The 15,343-nt window shown below is 33.9% G+C and overlaps 1 protein-coding gene across 8 annotated transcripts in view; it reads left to right on the forward strand.

The window, feature by feature from the left end:
* The window catches only part of PRLR (prolactin receptor), a 153,239-nt gene that overhangs the window by 6,218 nt on the left and 131,678 nt on the right, over positions 1–15,343 (forward strand). For 6 of the 8 annotated variants that reach the window (XM_088155901.1, XM_088155903.1, XM_088155902.1 and 3 more), the window contains exon 3: positions 14,409–14,502. The gene's annotated coding sequence lies outside the window, so the exon portion shown is untranslated. Of the gene's footprint in view, positions 1–1,676; positions 1,788–14,408; positions 14,503–15,343 lie in introns of all 8 variants that reach the window. The other 2 variants (XM_088155908.1, XM_088155907.1) reach the window with 1 other exon arrangement.

The raw sequence follows: 15,343 nt of genomic DNA on the forward strand, positions 1-15,343 counted from the left end.
CTCATCAGCTAGTATTTTATCTTTGTTATTCAATAAGTGCTCATTAACTGTGCACATTTGTCCTGCATTCTTTTACTGTGGTTTTTGTCTAGCATTATTAAAGAATGTGTGTAATGTAAGAATCCTTTTGGAGGTTACTGAAAGGCAACTACTTTTTCTTTCAGAAATAGTATGGCTACTGTGTACTATCAATTCTGTTCAGTTATGTTTTTAGAATATAAAACTAAGAATACTCTGTCTGTTTTTGAAGCAGAGAAGGAAATCAAATAAGCATCATGTAACCAAGTGATCTGGAATTTGGCTAGCATTCTAGGAACAAATACCAGCACTTAAAAGCCTTGGATAGTTCTTTCTTGTTCTGTTGAAAGGGAACATTGGTCAAGCATGCTCTACATTAGATGTATTCCTGGTAAAACATCAGATTTTGACATTGTTTTTAGTCCACAGGACTTAGCTAATTAGGGTAAAACTGATAGTGTGAATAGTTAAAATCAAAGTGATTTTGATGTAGTTAGACGAAGGAGAGACTATGGGCTAACATGCCCAATTGCTTCTTTTAACGAAAAATTAATGGTACATCATGGCACAGTAATGCTACTACACAGAACATAACTTCTTTTCTGCAGTAATGATTTTTCTTTCAAGTTGCTCATATCTTTCCTCTTATGCCAGTATAATTTTGCTCTCAGGCTGATTCCAATAGATGTTTTCTTTTCTTCTTGAGTGTAGGAGTTGCTGATAATGACAGGGATAGTATTGTGCTTCTGCTTAATGGCTGTGGAAATACAATTTTAACAAAACTTTGAATTATTCGTAAGCAGTTTCTTATTTGATTACATGTGAGCTGACTAGAAGATTTAAACAGGAATAAGCAGCCTGCCTTAAAAAAAGTAAAATTCTGGAAAAAAGTTTAATTTCATATAGAATGACTGAATACAGACACTAGTGAAAGATAAAAAAAAAGCCATCCAATTGTTTATGTTTTGAGTTGTGCCACAGATAATCTTTTTAAACAAATGACAGAAAGTTAGCAACTTGTATGCTGAGGCATTGACTGCCTTACTGTTACTGATGAATCACTTCAGATCATGAAACAGTGTAGAAAATTCTGTGATTAAACCAGTAGTAAGCCTCTAAAACAGTGTGCTACCTTGCTTCTGATTTTCTTCAGCTATCTCACTTTTTCCCTTTTCCAGCTCTTTTTGCTTTGTTGATTCGTATTCTCTTCTGCAATCAAAATTATTCTTACCCATATATTTCTGTTTATTTCCTACTTCATATATCTCAGGTCTTCACATCTGATGATGTGTCTTCTCCTTCTCATCTACTGCCCCAACCCTTCTGTCCTACCAAGGCTTATACATGCCTTTTGTTTCGAAAGTAATTTACACACATTCTGAAACATGTTATGTCGGATTTCTAAAGGAGCAACACTAACCATTCTCGTCTCATTCTCCAGAATGATGGTAGAAACTATTAGAATTTTTCTTTAGGTTCAATTGCAAAAATTTATCCCTTTTGTCCATCTGAGTCATGTGGAGAGTGGTAGGCCCAAAACCCCTTCAGTACCTTTCCTACAGGTACTCTGTAAGCTCTTTGGCATATGCATGTTTGGCACCTGCCATCTGGACAGGTCACTGTCTTTGCAGATTACAGTTTTGAATTTCTTTCCCCAGAGGGTTGATGGATGTCCTGCTTCATCCTAGAGAAATGTTGTATGAATGAGATTTGAAATTAAAATCAAAGAAAATCGTGGTTGGGCTGCCATTCATACACAGAAGCAGTTGGTGAGTACACCAGCTTTAAAAAGATCTTATGACTGGAAAGAATATCTGTTTGCTAAATACCTTAGAAAACCATTGATCATTTGCCTTCAAATTTGCATAATTATGCCCACGTTCATATGTAGGTTGTGCCTTATTCTGAACATATGTGGTAAGTTCTAACTCATTTTACACAGCTTATATTTGAAATCTAGCATGTCTTACTTTGCCCTTGAGTTTCAGAGGCTGTTTTTTCACCTTAGATTCAGCTAGTTGTCAGTGTGTTTATCTTTTTATGCAGAATGAGTGCTCCCAAAGAAATTATATCAATTACAAGTTCTTTTTTAGCAGCAGAGGAGCAGCATTTGTCAGAATGAATCATTAACAATAGTTGGAATGCACTCTTTTCTTTCTGCCTCTTCTGGAAACCTTACTGAATTTGAAGTATCCTTAATCCGGGCATATACTCAGGTAGACCAGTTTTCATTGTCAGTTGAGAGGTGACTCTTTGTTCTTTTCAGTTTCTTTTCACTTTGGCAATAACAGATTCAGATGCTCAGGCTGCATTATTCAAAATAGCTATTTCAGCTGCAGTTAAAATAGTGGGTATTAGATGTTTTCTTATACAAACAGTAATAAGTTGGTAGTAGAATTTCTTCTTTCTTTGTAATTCTGTTCAGTAGAGGATTTGAAAATTTACTATAGCCTTGAGTAGAATTCTTTCTGTTCATAACAATTTAATAAATTCTTCTTTCTTTTCTGTTTTAAAAATTAATTTTTTCACGTTTTCTGTGGTAAAAATTCTCTTGCATGGTAATTAATAAGATATGTAAATGAAGTGGATTTAATCTATCTTTTGGTCCATTTACCATTGGATAGCAGCATAAATTTCTTTCATTAACTGATACCTGCTGCAGATACACGATTAATACATGCTGCACAAATGAGAAGAGTCTTCCTGCAACAGAATAGCTCTGGTTCTCCACTTTGAATAAGGTGTCTTTCCAAGATTTAGGTGTACATTTTTGTTTTCTATGAGCATATAATTCTTTATCATTGTATTTGGAATAAGAAAAGGCACAAAGTTATAAAAGACAAGCACAAATAAACTTAATTTAAAACAATTAAATTCAGTGCTTTGGTTTGAATTACTTTTTTTAACGGATTAGTGCATGATGTTGATTAAATGGGCCAGGTAAAGCGCAGAAAAATTGTTTTAATTTTGAAACAAGAAATAATTGTATCTGACAGATTTTATGTCTGATACAGCATCAAATTAATCCCGTATTTGTGTATAGGTTATGTAAATAAAATTTAATAGTATATTGCATAATATGAGACATGGAACCTAAGATGCACATAATTCTGTTTATGAAGTTACACAGCTGCTGCTTGTAATTAGCTGCCTAGGGAACCTCTGTTCAACAGTCCTTTTTAATGAGTGTTTTTAACAGTTTGAGTTCCATGGTAAGAGAAGAACCAGATATAGAATATCAAATATAACTAAAATACAAATAAATGAGGATTCGTAACAAAAATTAGGTATAGATTGTATATAGGTGTATAAGTATATGTGTATATGCTTTTAAATATTTTTTTGAAAACATACAGGGATTTTGAAAGCTCTTTTGCAAACACAGTGTTCAATGTTTCAAATGATAAATAAACAAAAAATAGTGATTGCTTTCTTACTGCTGCAGCATAGTTTCTTTCCCATAAAATTACTTATTACAATAGAAAATAAAATAATTGCTTTTTCCCCCTGAATTTTAATTGTGATTCACTGTTTTAATGATGTTTTTCTTTCATCATGACATTGAAGTTTAAGTAACTACAGAAATACAATTTCTTTAAACATTTTCTGGGTCACTTCTAACTGAAATACTCTATTCTCTTCTTTTCTGTTGTCCAATGCTATGTATCGTTTAGATTTGTTTGTGCAAAAGGAAGAGAATGACTATAGCATTTTTATTAAATATCTCTAGCTTATTTCTCTTGAAACAGAGGAAGTAACATTGCTTTCCTCGTGAGAATTTTTGACACTTAGATAATTTGTTTCTCTTGTCTCCTTCACTTCTGTTTTTGTGTGCTACTCCTTCCAGTCTTTTTGTGAGATTAAAGTATGTACTTCCATCCTGTAGATAACATGTCAGCATGTAGAACAGCATCTCCTAGGAATATAGTTTTTCAGTAATTGTAGCTTCTTGTTTTGTTGAACTTTGCAATTTGTTATACTCTTTGTCTGAATTACACAAGAGAAACTTAAATACGGTTAGTTTCTTTCCATACATCTTTATAGCGTTTGTTTTCTCGATAATGAACATATCCTCATCATTGAAGAAGAACTTATTGTTGATCATTCGTTTTCAGGGAGGATCCCTTAAACTGTTCAGAGAATGAAGGTGTGGTTCAGCCATGGTTTATGATGCCATAAATTGTAATGTGGAATTTAACAAGCAGAAAGAAATGCATGTTTTGCAATGTGATAAACTACAGGAATTTCAGGACAAATAATGGAAGAATAAATGATGTAATTACTAAATAATGGAGATGTCAAATCTGTATAAGGAGTTAGTTAATTGTAACTACAGTTTGGTTTAGCAAGAGATCGTTGGAGATATTTATGTTACTTAAAGGAGAAAACAGTTTGGAGTTGAGGCGCATTTTTGTTTTAATCCAAATTCAGTCATAATCAGTAAAATAAATATGATAGAGACATAAGATGAATGATAATGCTTAGGAAAAATTCCTACTGAATTGTTAATCTGTTGACAGTTCACTTGTCTGCTAACTTTGTAACAGTCTGGGCTAAGGTGTAGTGGCCAGAACCTTTAAACATACAATTTAGAAATTTAGGCTGACTTGTAATTACTTTTCCAAAAGTTAATCCTATCATAAGATACTGCTGCTTCCCAATTACCCTGATGAGAAAGTTACCGTTGTTCTCTTCATCCTCTATGTTGTGCTGACCCTGGCTGGCTGGTCTCTTGTCACCATTTGGACTCTGGACTATTTTCATGTAGTTGAAATACTTGTCTCAATTTCTAAGCTTGTACAGTTGAAACACAAAGCATTAAAAGGGAGAAATGGAGACAGAGGGAGCAAAAATCTAAATTATTTCTTCTTTTGCATGCATTGTCTTTGTATGGGTCAGTAAGTTCTTAAGACAACTGTAGATACTATGCCATATTATTCCTTTTGCAAGCCTTATTTATCCTTATGTTTAGATAATCAGGTGTAGTGTGTATTCCACATATAGTCCGTTTACTTTTGTAAATCTGTAATTGTAGTTCTCTGGAATAGTGTTTCAGAAATAAATAAATTCAAACTCTGTGCTGTGAAAGAGCAAAACTGCTAAACCCAAAAAAATAATAGAAAACCCAGTGTCATTCTACCAGAAGTTCCATTTCAGACTCTAGCTGAATCTTATTAATATTTCTCCAGCCTCTGCTTTCTGTTATGTTCCTGTCTTCCTCCTCATTACTCAACTAATACTTCTATACTTTTTACTGACAGCTGTTCTTGTGAGCTTGTAAGTACTCAGGAAGCCTACTAGCTTTATTTCTACCAGCTTTTGTTTTCTCTTGTGCAAGACCTGCTTATTGTCCTTCACATTTTTTTCTGCTATCCCTCATCTTTCTAAGTTGTGTGCTTCCTCACTGAAGAGAGGACTTCTTTTTTCTGCTTTACTCCGTTGAGATTCCATTTCTTTTCATATGTATTTCATATCTCAGAAATACTAGAAGACCAAAAATTCTTACATATGGTAATCAGTCTGTAAAACTAATTCATTTTCCACAGGGATTTTGTATTAGAGGTGCCTGGATATGGCACTTGGGGTGATAATGGTGGTCCTCTGTTGACAGTGGGACTGGATGAATCTTGAAGATCTTTTCCAACCCTGATGATTCTGTGCTGTACGAAATTTACATCGGGTCTTGGCAATATAAGTAAAAGTCCTAATCTAAATAGATGGAATACCTCCACAAAAGAAAGAATACAATGTGTGAGTTTAGGAGAAATAATTCTGCCCTACAGTTACAGAATCTAGCAAATTCTATCACCAGCTCTTTAACAGTTTAACTTAAAGAGTTTAACAGTTTTTTACTGATCTACAGTAGCCAGAAAAAAATATTTACAATGAAAAAATTATGTGAGATCAAAGAAGTTAAGCATAAGGTCCTAAAATGCTATGCTTATGATTTTGTGAAGGATTGTGATTACTGACAGCTTAAAAATGAAGGTATATCACAGTTAAATTTTTTTAAAGATAAACAGAAATTTGCTATCAAACTGCTTAGTGGACCTGGATTTATCACAGTGTTCTTAAAAACTACTGATGTATGATAAGCACTTTCATTATGTAATATAAAACACATGCATTCTGTATTTTGGCATATCGAAAGCTTGGAAACATTTCAGCACCTTCAAGCCAGCAAGTATGTCAAGTGGTAAGATAAAATCATTAATAATCAAGTTCAGGATAGAGATTACACAACCATTAATGAAGCAATGCACATTAAAGCAGTTTTTCTGGATAGGGCATGCCTCACGGAATAGGAATACCACTTTAGATCATAGAGAATGTCAACAATGACTAGTACCCCTGACCATGAGCAAATTGAAGCAAGAGGTTCTGATTAATACTCTTTGAGGGAAAAAAGTTACCATTTTTTCTAGAATCTTAGTTGTTTAGCTGTATGGAAAAAATCAGTAAAATAATAAAATAGATGAAGCAGAAGCCTTTTAGTTCAGTCCATTCATAACCAATTAAAAAAAAAAATTGTTTTGGTAGAGAAAGGAGGTGAGGTCTATTTGTTTAGCTGGAGAACATTGATATATTTCCTTGCTCAGTCCTTAAAATGTCAGTAACCTAAAAATCTAAGAAAGGATTTTATGATTAATTATATTAATGGAAAAATGGCCACATTTGCTATATCCATATCCTCGTGACACAGACTTAAGAGGCTAAACGTGACCTTGTTTTTCATAATATACCTGTTCATACTGCTATGGCTCCTGAACAGAACAGATACATAGTAATTATTGTTGAGAAAGCATAATCTGCTTAAAAGCATTTCTATTTTCTTCTAATATTTTGGCTACAGTACTGTAACACCGAATGTGAAGATTTGCTTTCTGTCAAGCTGTAAAGTTGGGAGATTTTTTTCATATATGTGAACAGTTTTATTTCTGTTCTTATACAACTTAGTATTTTTTTATTTACAATTTAAATTTGGATGTAATATGAAATTCTGTTTTAGATTATAGGGCTTTTTTCTCCTAATTTGAGAGCTTGTATTATGAGGCTTTTTTCTCCTAATTTGAGAGCTTGTTCATTATTTAATTCATGTCATACTTCTTTTTTTTTAAAGAAAATAAAATTCTGTCGTTTTGGATAATGGGGCTTTTTTCTCCTAATTTGAGAGCTTGTTCATTATCTAATTCATGTCATACTTTTTTTTTTAAAGAAAACAAAATCAAATGCTGTGGCACAAAATATTAGTCCTTGCAACAAAATGATAGCAGCTAAATCACTAGAAACCAGTCTGAGTTGACATTATGGTCAATATGCCGGATCTCATTTCTGACAGGTGTGGTCCTTTTGTTGCTTGTATAGGCAGATTATATATTTAAATGAAGTAGAAAATTATACATTGTAATTTATAGTTATTGCTGGTAATTATTGTTTTTGCATTGCCATGACTCAGAAATCCAATTATGATAGGAATTAAATACAGAAGATGCTGATGCCTGAGAACATGTGTGAGGTGAAGGTTAAACCATATTTTATAATTTGTTGTTTCTTTCTTAGCTTAACATTTGACTTTTTTCATGTGTTATTTGGTAGAAGCTCATTAATTGATGTAACTTGGGACTAATTGTTAGTGTGCTATGCACAGCTGGATACTGAGCTATCCATTTATTTTATTGTCCTTATAAAAAAAGGGTGTAGTCAATTTTTTAACTGAGAGACAGTCTCTGAAATCCCAGCATCTTAAACTAGCAGTTGTAGCAGACAGAGACCATGTTGCTGCTTAAACCATGCTGCTTTGGTCATCTTGCCCAGCAGCCTTTTCTTTGGTTTTAAGTTTAATATGTTTGTTACAATTTCATAGCACCACAGAATGGTTTGGGGTGGAAGGAATCTTAAAGACCATGTAGTTCCAACCCCCTGCAACTGAATTGTTTTGCATCACTAGAAGTGGATATGGTGTTACCATCTTTTTCTTTAATTTTAGTTAGACTGTAAAATATTCTCATAAAAGAAGTTAAACTATAAGAGAATCATCAGTTAATGCTGAATCATCAGTCTAATGCTCTCCTGTCACTTTTTGTTTATTTCTCACTTTGATCCTACTTTGGTCAGTCTGAAGGAGTATTTTTGCCTTATACAGTCTTTAAAATTTTACCTATGCATTTGCTGTTAAATTACTTTTTGTATATATCTTCATAATTTACTTGATTAATTGCTAAATTTAATATTATTGCAAACAGACATGGTTTTGTATATTTTTGGTATATTTTTTCTTGGTTGCTTTTTGTTTACTTTTCTGTAATGGAAGGTTCAGGAACTCCCTGGGTTTTTTTTTCAAGAATATGGGCTTTTTTGCACACATACCAATAAATTTTGGAAGCAGGTGATGTGATTATCAAGGCAGATGTGTATTTGCATCAGGGTGGGATTTTTTTTTTACATTGATAGGTCACGTGGGTAAATGTTTTCAATATTTCAGAATGAATTTTAGTGAATGTCTATTCTTGTGTTTATGTACCTATTTCTGTGTCTGTGTAAGCATGTGACTTGAGTATGCATACATAGCACTATAGCTTTTATGTTAAGCTGTCTCGTTTTAAATCTGTAGCTTAGTGTTGTGAGAAAATGCTCACCATTACCAGTTTACTGTTGCAAATGAGTATTTTAGGTTGCTCAAAGAATCACCAGCAAAGGTGGTGGCCAGGGCAGGTTTAATATTTAAGTGAAGATGCAACAATGTTCTTCAGCAAGGTTTCTACTTACTCGATGATTAAAGCATACACGTGAAGAATTAGACTAGAACCAAAAATCAATCAACCTAAAACTAAAACCAACCAAAACCTATCTACGTGTAGGCTGGAGATGGAAAAAGGGCAAGGATAAGAAAGGATTAAGGGTAAAAGCTCGTAAGAAAGATAGTCGTGTAAGGTCACAAGCTTTGGACTAGAGCACTTGGCCCAGACTTGAGTAATGATTTCAGGTTTTAACAGCACTTAATAGGGCATTTAATTGATATTTCAATAATCTATCAAAAGATTCTATATAATTTACTGTAAGCATAGTACTTGTGATTTACTGTAAGTACAGTACAGTGAATTACAGTAACCGTAATTCACCTCAGCCTACAAACCTAAATTATTTAACAATCTAAGAGAGCAAGATTTTTAGTACATTCGCTTTAGCTTATTCACACTTGCACACCTGAAGGTATATGGATAAGGTAATCACTTGTGAAAAATTTCCCTCAGGGTCAGGGAAATACTCACATTGGATGCTTTTGCATCTTCTCAGCAGGCTGAGCCTCGAGGAGTGGGGTTATCAGCCCAAGGTCTGTTGTCGTCGTTCATTGGTCCTCCGAGTACGCCAGACTTGCTGGGAGGTGCCCCACTCAGAGGAATCCCAGAGGAATTTGCTGATCACAGACCACTGCAGTCCAGAAGAGCTCAGAATTGTTTATGAATTGTTTATCGTTATTGTTAAAGACCTCTAAGATCATCAACTTCAACCTCTGACTGGTCACTGCCTGGTTGCTAGACAGTGCAACATCCAGTTGTTTCTTTAACAACTTTAGGGATGGCGACTCTACAATCTCTCTGGACAGTTGATTCCAATTAATTCCAATCTAACAATCTGTTCTGACAAGGAATTACTTCTGTAAAGGAAGGGTCTGCTTAGGATCACTGTTTCTAGCATCATAGGAGAATTAGCTTAAGTCATAATAATCTTCAGTCTTGGCCATAGTTCAGGTTAGTAACTTCAGTTACAAACATGTTGTTCCATTGAAGTTGTTATTCAGACAAGCAAAATAAGTTTCCAAAGTGGTTTGTGCTAGACAGCACAAGTTCTTGGGTGCAGACAATATTTCTAATAAACTCAAGAGGTTAGTCCAGGTGCTGTTTGTCAAGGCTGAGCCCTAATGAGCATCTCTGCGATCAGTGCAGCCAGGGGGAGTGCACTGCCACACTTACTCAATGTTTTTTGCTTACTCCATACAACGTATTTAAAAATACACATTTAAAAAAATGAAAATGGGAATTACATGCATCTTGCAATTGCTTTTCATGGCCCTGAGGGATAATCTTTATCTTCACTTTAACAGTGGTCACTGTCAAAAGAGGAAAGAGCAATAATATTGGAAAGCAAAAATTTTGAACTGGCGTAAGAATTTTCAAACTCGTTGAAGGTTTTTTTTTTTTAATAATACTATATTGATGTTGGGAAAGAAATAATGGCTTCTAGTGTCCTGTAAATATTTAAAGTTATTAAGCTGGTACAAGAATGACTTGGTACTGTATAATTTAACTGTATGAGGAGAATAACCTGTTCTAAGAGATGATGGACTGTCTGTTAATTACTTTTTCCCAAAGTGAGGTACATGATTTTTAAATCAAGGGAAAGCTTGATGCAAGCACAGCCATAAAAAAGTGATTATTTTCTAAACTAATAAGGAATTGAATACCTGTAAGACTACTTGGGTTAGCCTTATGAGGAGCACGAAAAGCAGAAGTTGTTTGTCTTAAACAGTAAGCAAAATATATTTCCTGCCCTCCATGCACACTCTCCCCCAATCACTGGAAGTAATATTCCTGTCAGGCAAACACAGCCATGCAGTCCCAGAATGATTAGATAAATAATTGGATACAGAAATATAAGTCAATACAAAATAACTTCCATTGACTCCCTTTACTATTATTTGCATGGACAAAGTGGATGGTGATTTTATATTCCAATGGTTGAGTCTAAATGGCTTTGAGTAGTGTTTTATTTAAAGAGCACTTGGTTGCCCATAAGGTGAGTAAAAGTGCAAATTGTGGTCAGGATTAAGATTGACTTTATCATAGCTGGTAAAAGAGCATTGGTAGCCAGGTCTGGGTGCATGAATAAAGTATACACTGGTGAGAGGAGATTTTCTGCTGTACCTCAGACTGTCCCCCATAGGTGATAATTCAGAATTTGATATTGGAATCTGAAGAAATGTTTTAAGCTTTGGAGTCAAAACCAAATTGGATAGCATGATGATGACAAATCTCAATCCATGAAGTATTTGGTCTTGATTTTGAAGAGATGTATCAATGTATGAGTGGACTATGTGCTAGACAGCTTCCTCTTAACACTGAGGAGCATTTTCAGACTATGATTGATATGATGACCTGGATCTACTCGGAGTTATTTTGTAAACATTGAAAGCTGAAGAGGTGTATGTAAAACCATCAGTGATTTTGGTATATAGGACGCACTTTTTATGTTACATGTGAGGTTTACTTTCTATAACCATAGCTTTTTTCCTAAATTAATCTTTCTTTCTGCTTTATTTGAGTCTACTTGGAGTAACAACAGAACCAAAAAGGGAATAATTTAATTACGTATAATTTAATTAATCCTCTCCATCAGTATTAGTACAAGTTATTGATATGTTAATCACATCAATAGTGATCTGGAGATAATACCAATTGCTCTTCAGACATCACCGGGCTAAGACTTTGTGGCAGTTAATATTAGAAATAATTCATGTTAGTTTCAATCCTCACATGCATTTAATTATAGATTTGTTTGTGAAAAAAATAGCTGCACGTTTTCCTCATCTCTATTAGTCTGCCGTTTGAAATATGCAGCAAGGTTTTCTGCACTGGGCAGAATTATCAAAAGTTTTGCACATAATCTTTCATTATTTGTTGGCCATTGAGTGATCTTCTCCAATCTTTGAGACAGCAGTGAGAAAAACTACACATCTCTGTCTTTGCAGTTAGTATTATTTGCACTCATGATTATCACAGTAGATAAATAGTTTGTGGGTGAATGACACAGCAGATCCATCATCATTACACTTCCATGTGTATGACTGGGACAGAAATTTGGCTGTTAGCCACCATAATGACTGGCTTAACTAATGTCATCAGTCTTGAAGCAGATTGAATTAAAATTTTCTTTCCCTAGGGAACAGAAGTCCCGAAGTATGTTCTAGGCAGCTGATACGAAAAATTATTATTTAATTTTTTGTGCCAACCAGGGATAGCAAATATGCTGTTTTGTACCTTTCACAGAAAGAGATCTAAGGAACAGCTTGTTCATTTTTTTCCTTCTTTGGGTTTTTCCATTAATGTATCTTCTCCAAGATAGTGAGTGCTAATTCCATGAAAATGATCCTCTTGAAAGGGAAGCCACCTCTTCTGGAAGTGCAGTTTTGTTGAGTTGGACAAACCTTTGCAAAACTTAAGTCTGCTGAAAACTGAACTGGAACTCTTCTTACTGTTAAATAAAGAAGAAATAATATGAATAGGACCTGTACTGCCAGAGTATAATATATGTATTGCATATATGAAAGCTAATATACAAAGCAGAAGGTGTCTTGCCACTTCATATTAAAAAAATAGAAGTTAAGCTGCTTTCCATTGCAAGTCCATTTCTGTCTCAAAAACAGGTTCTATGCAACTGAGATGAGTTTAAGAATGGAGTGGATGAGGAGCATAGGGTTGGGAGCCATTCAAGAAGCAAGAAACAGCGAGGAAGCCAGTGGATGGTCACTTGGTTTGAGGGGATGGCAGTAGTGACAGAAGTTGGAATAATGTAATTTTGCTAGTCTGAGTGAAAGGAGTAGGCAACAACAACTGAGGTGTGATAACAGAAAGGAACGTAAGAGACAGATTTGTATTGTACTGGAGATTGAAATAGAACAGCCTAGGCAAAGCAAACTTGAAAATAATGTATTTCCTTGTGATAGTTCTTGTGATTAACTTGTGCCAGTAAGAGCTTATTACCTATCAAAATTTTTTTTTCTTCATGTTGAGAATCCTGTATTTCTTATTAAGTCATATGCTTTATCACTGTGTGTCTTAACTTAAGGTGCACCCAGCATCTTACAGATGAGATGGCTACTGACTGCTTGTAAATATATTTATCCCTCTGCTTAGGAAAGGATGACCTCTCTATAAAAACAATCAGAAGATTGACATAGGAAACAACTACATTGTTGGAAGATACATTAGCTGAAGTCTTCTGGTTCTATCCCTATTTTACAGACAGCAAGAACATCAAGATTGCAAAAAATCCATTACATAGTCAGCAAAATAAAAAAAGCTGTTTGTGGGCTGGTTGTTTTGGGGTTTTTTAGTCATTCATACAGGCTTTCATTTTTCATTAAGAGGTCTTTAATAATTTCAGATCATTGAACAGTACATTCCTGGACTTTCCAGACATTGACTACAGCATAATTAATAATCTCAATATAACCTGTTTGGTTTTTAAGTTAACAACACTGAAACTGCTGTAAGTATAAATTTCCTGGCATGGAGCTCATTGTGTTATTTGATTCTGAAACTGAAAAAAGATACAAGATGTTTAATACTGTTTAAACTTTCTCTTAATATGAAAATGTAATAGATTTGTTGCACTGTGTTGAAATATGTTCATTGTATAAACAGTATTTTGTTTAATAGACAACTCTGGAACTAGAGTCTCAAACTCTTCAGCAATGAAATATGCCATTTAAAATGTAAAATTTTAGCAGTCTTCTCAATGCAAATAGAGAAATAAAGTCTACACGAAGTCTTAGTTTGTTTTGTTTTAATCAGTTGCTAATGAGGAGTTTTTAATATTCTCTGAAATGATTAATTTTATCCAGCAGAGACAATTACTTGATCTATATTTTGATCTATATTTGTGACATTTTACAGACTGTGTAAGACTGAGTAGACTGTATTTCTCCACTTGCATCTAGAAGGATGATGAAATGTTGAAATATCTAAATGGCATATACCTTGGATGAGGAGTTTGAGACTCTGCCATGACTGTTTTTACGACTGGTTTTATAAGGCTTACTCTACTGGAGAAAGGTGAGGTCAAAAGTATAATTGTATGTCCATGCTTCCTTGTATGGTGTACTGACCGCAAAATCAACTTCATATCTTTGTTGAAAAGCAGCAAATTATGCCTTGCGTTTTTGACTCTGCAATCCAAAAAACATTCTCTTGTAGGAAAAGATAAAGAATGAATATATAGACAAGCATGTAGTTAGACATGGATTACTACTGTAAAACCGTTAAGATTAGTGGAGGTTTCTTGCATGTCTTAAAGTAGTTGCTGTAATGAAAAGTAATTATTATAGAAAAATAGAAATTGGAACTTCAGTGATTGAAAACTTGTATGACAACTTGTATACATTGAGATGTTGGTAAATTGGGTTGTTTCAGATTATTACTTCCAGTGATCATCACACTTGAAAAGGCATCGTTAATTATGAAAAAAAGAAGAATCTATCATCATCACATTAAAGATTACATTCTCTAATGCTGAAAGTTACATTAGTTTTTAGGAAATAGATAATTTTATGTCTGATTTTGGTGTCTGTGTCTAGTGGTCCCTTTTTAACCTATGCTTAATTTTCCTGTCAGGAAAAGGAGCCTGAAAGAATACTTAGAGATTTTGAAACAAGTAGTGTGAAACAAATCCTTCTCTTGCTCAGGCCCCTGAACTGTGCAACATGATGTAAGTTATTTAACCATTTTCTCTCTTTTTTTTTTTTTCCTTTGTAGGCCATGAAAACATACTATTTTCTGCATGTTTAATAATGCTTTGTTTTGATTAAATTCTTTAACAACCACACTGAAAATTTAAATTTAATTTTAAAATTGAAGTTAGTTTAGTAGATGCAAAAGATATTAAAACACATAAGGTGTTTTGAAAAAAAATGAATTGAAACAGTACTTCATTACTTTTTCAGCTAAAACTGTTAATTGTACTTGTAATACTTTGACAAATTATTCCAGCTGCCCTAACCTTGAGGTATGTGTGACTGCTTATTGTTGCTTTCTTTGCATTGTTAGTTTGTGTTTTTACAATATTTTGAGCATTTAGAAAGTAAATGTTCCTGTTGGCTGAAGTTCTGTAATCTTGTTGTGTTGTTTACATAATTTAATGCTTTTGGAGTTGTCAAATTAATATTTCAGTGTTTAAGCCCCAATAGTCTGGAAGGATCTAATCACTAGTGGATCTGGGAAAAGAAGTGATCTCATAGGAAAGAAATCAACAAATTCTGATACATAAGTTATAGAGAATATGGGCAAATTACCAGAGTCCTTAGAAGAAAAGAAATATTTAATTCTGTGTATGAATCAGAAAAGTCTGATAGTTTCAGTTCAGTATCCATTTTAACACAGTATTTACACAGAAATTATCTCACAAATGCAATCTTTCAACTGATATGTGTTACGGTATGATTACAGACATCCATCGAAACTTAAGGAAATAGATAATGGAATTTTTAGAGGAATTTCTTGGCTAGATTGCTAGATTGGTAGAACCCCCTCTGCAACAAAGAGGAAATAAG

The sequence above is a fragment of the Sturnus vulgaris genome, chromosome Z (genome assembly GCF_052056855.1).
Source record: "Sturnus vulgaris isolate bStuVul1 chromosome Z, bStuVul1.hap1, whole genome shotgun sequence".
Taxonomy (NCBI): Eukaryota; Metazoa; Chordata; class Aves; order Passeriformes; family Sturnidae; genus Sturnus; species Sturnus vulgaris.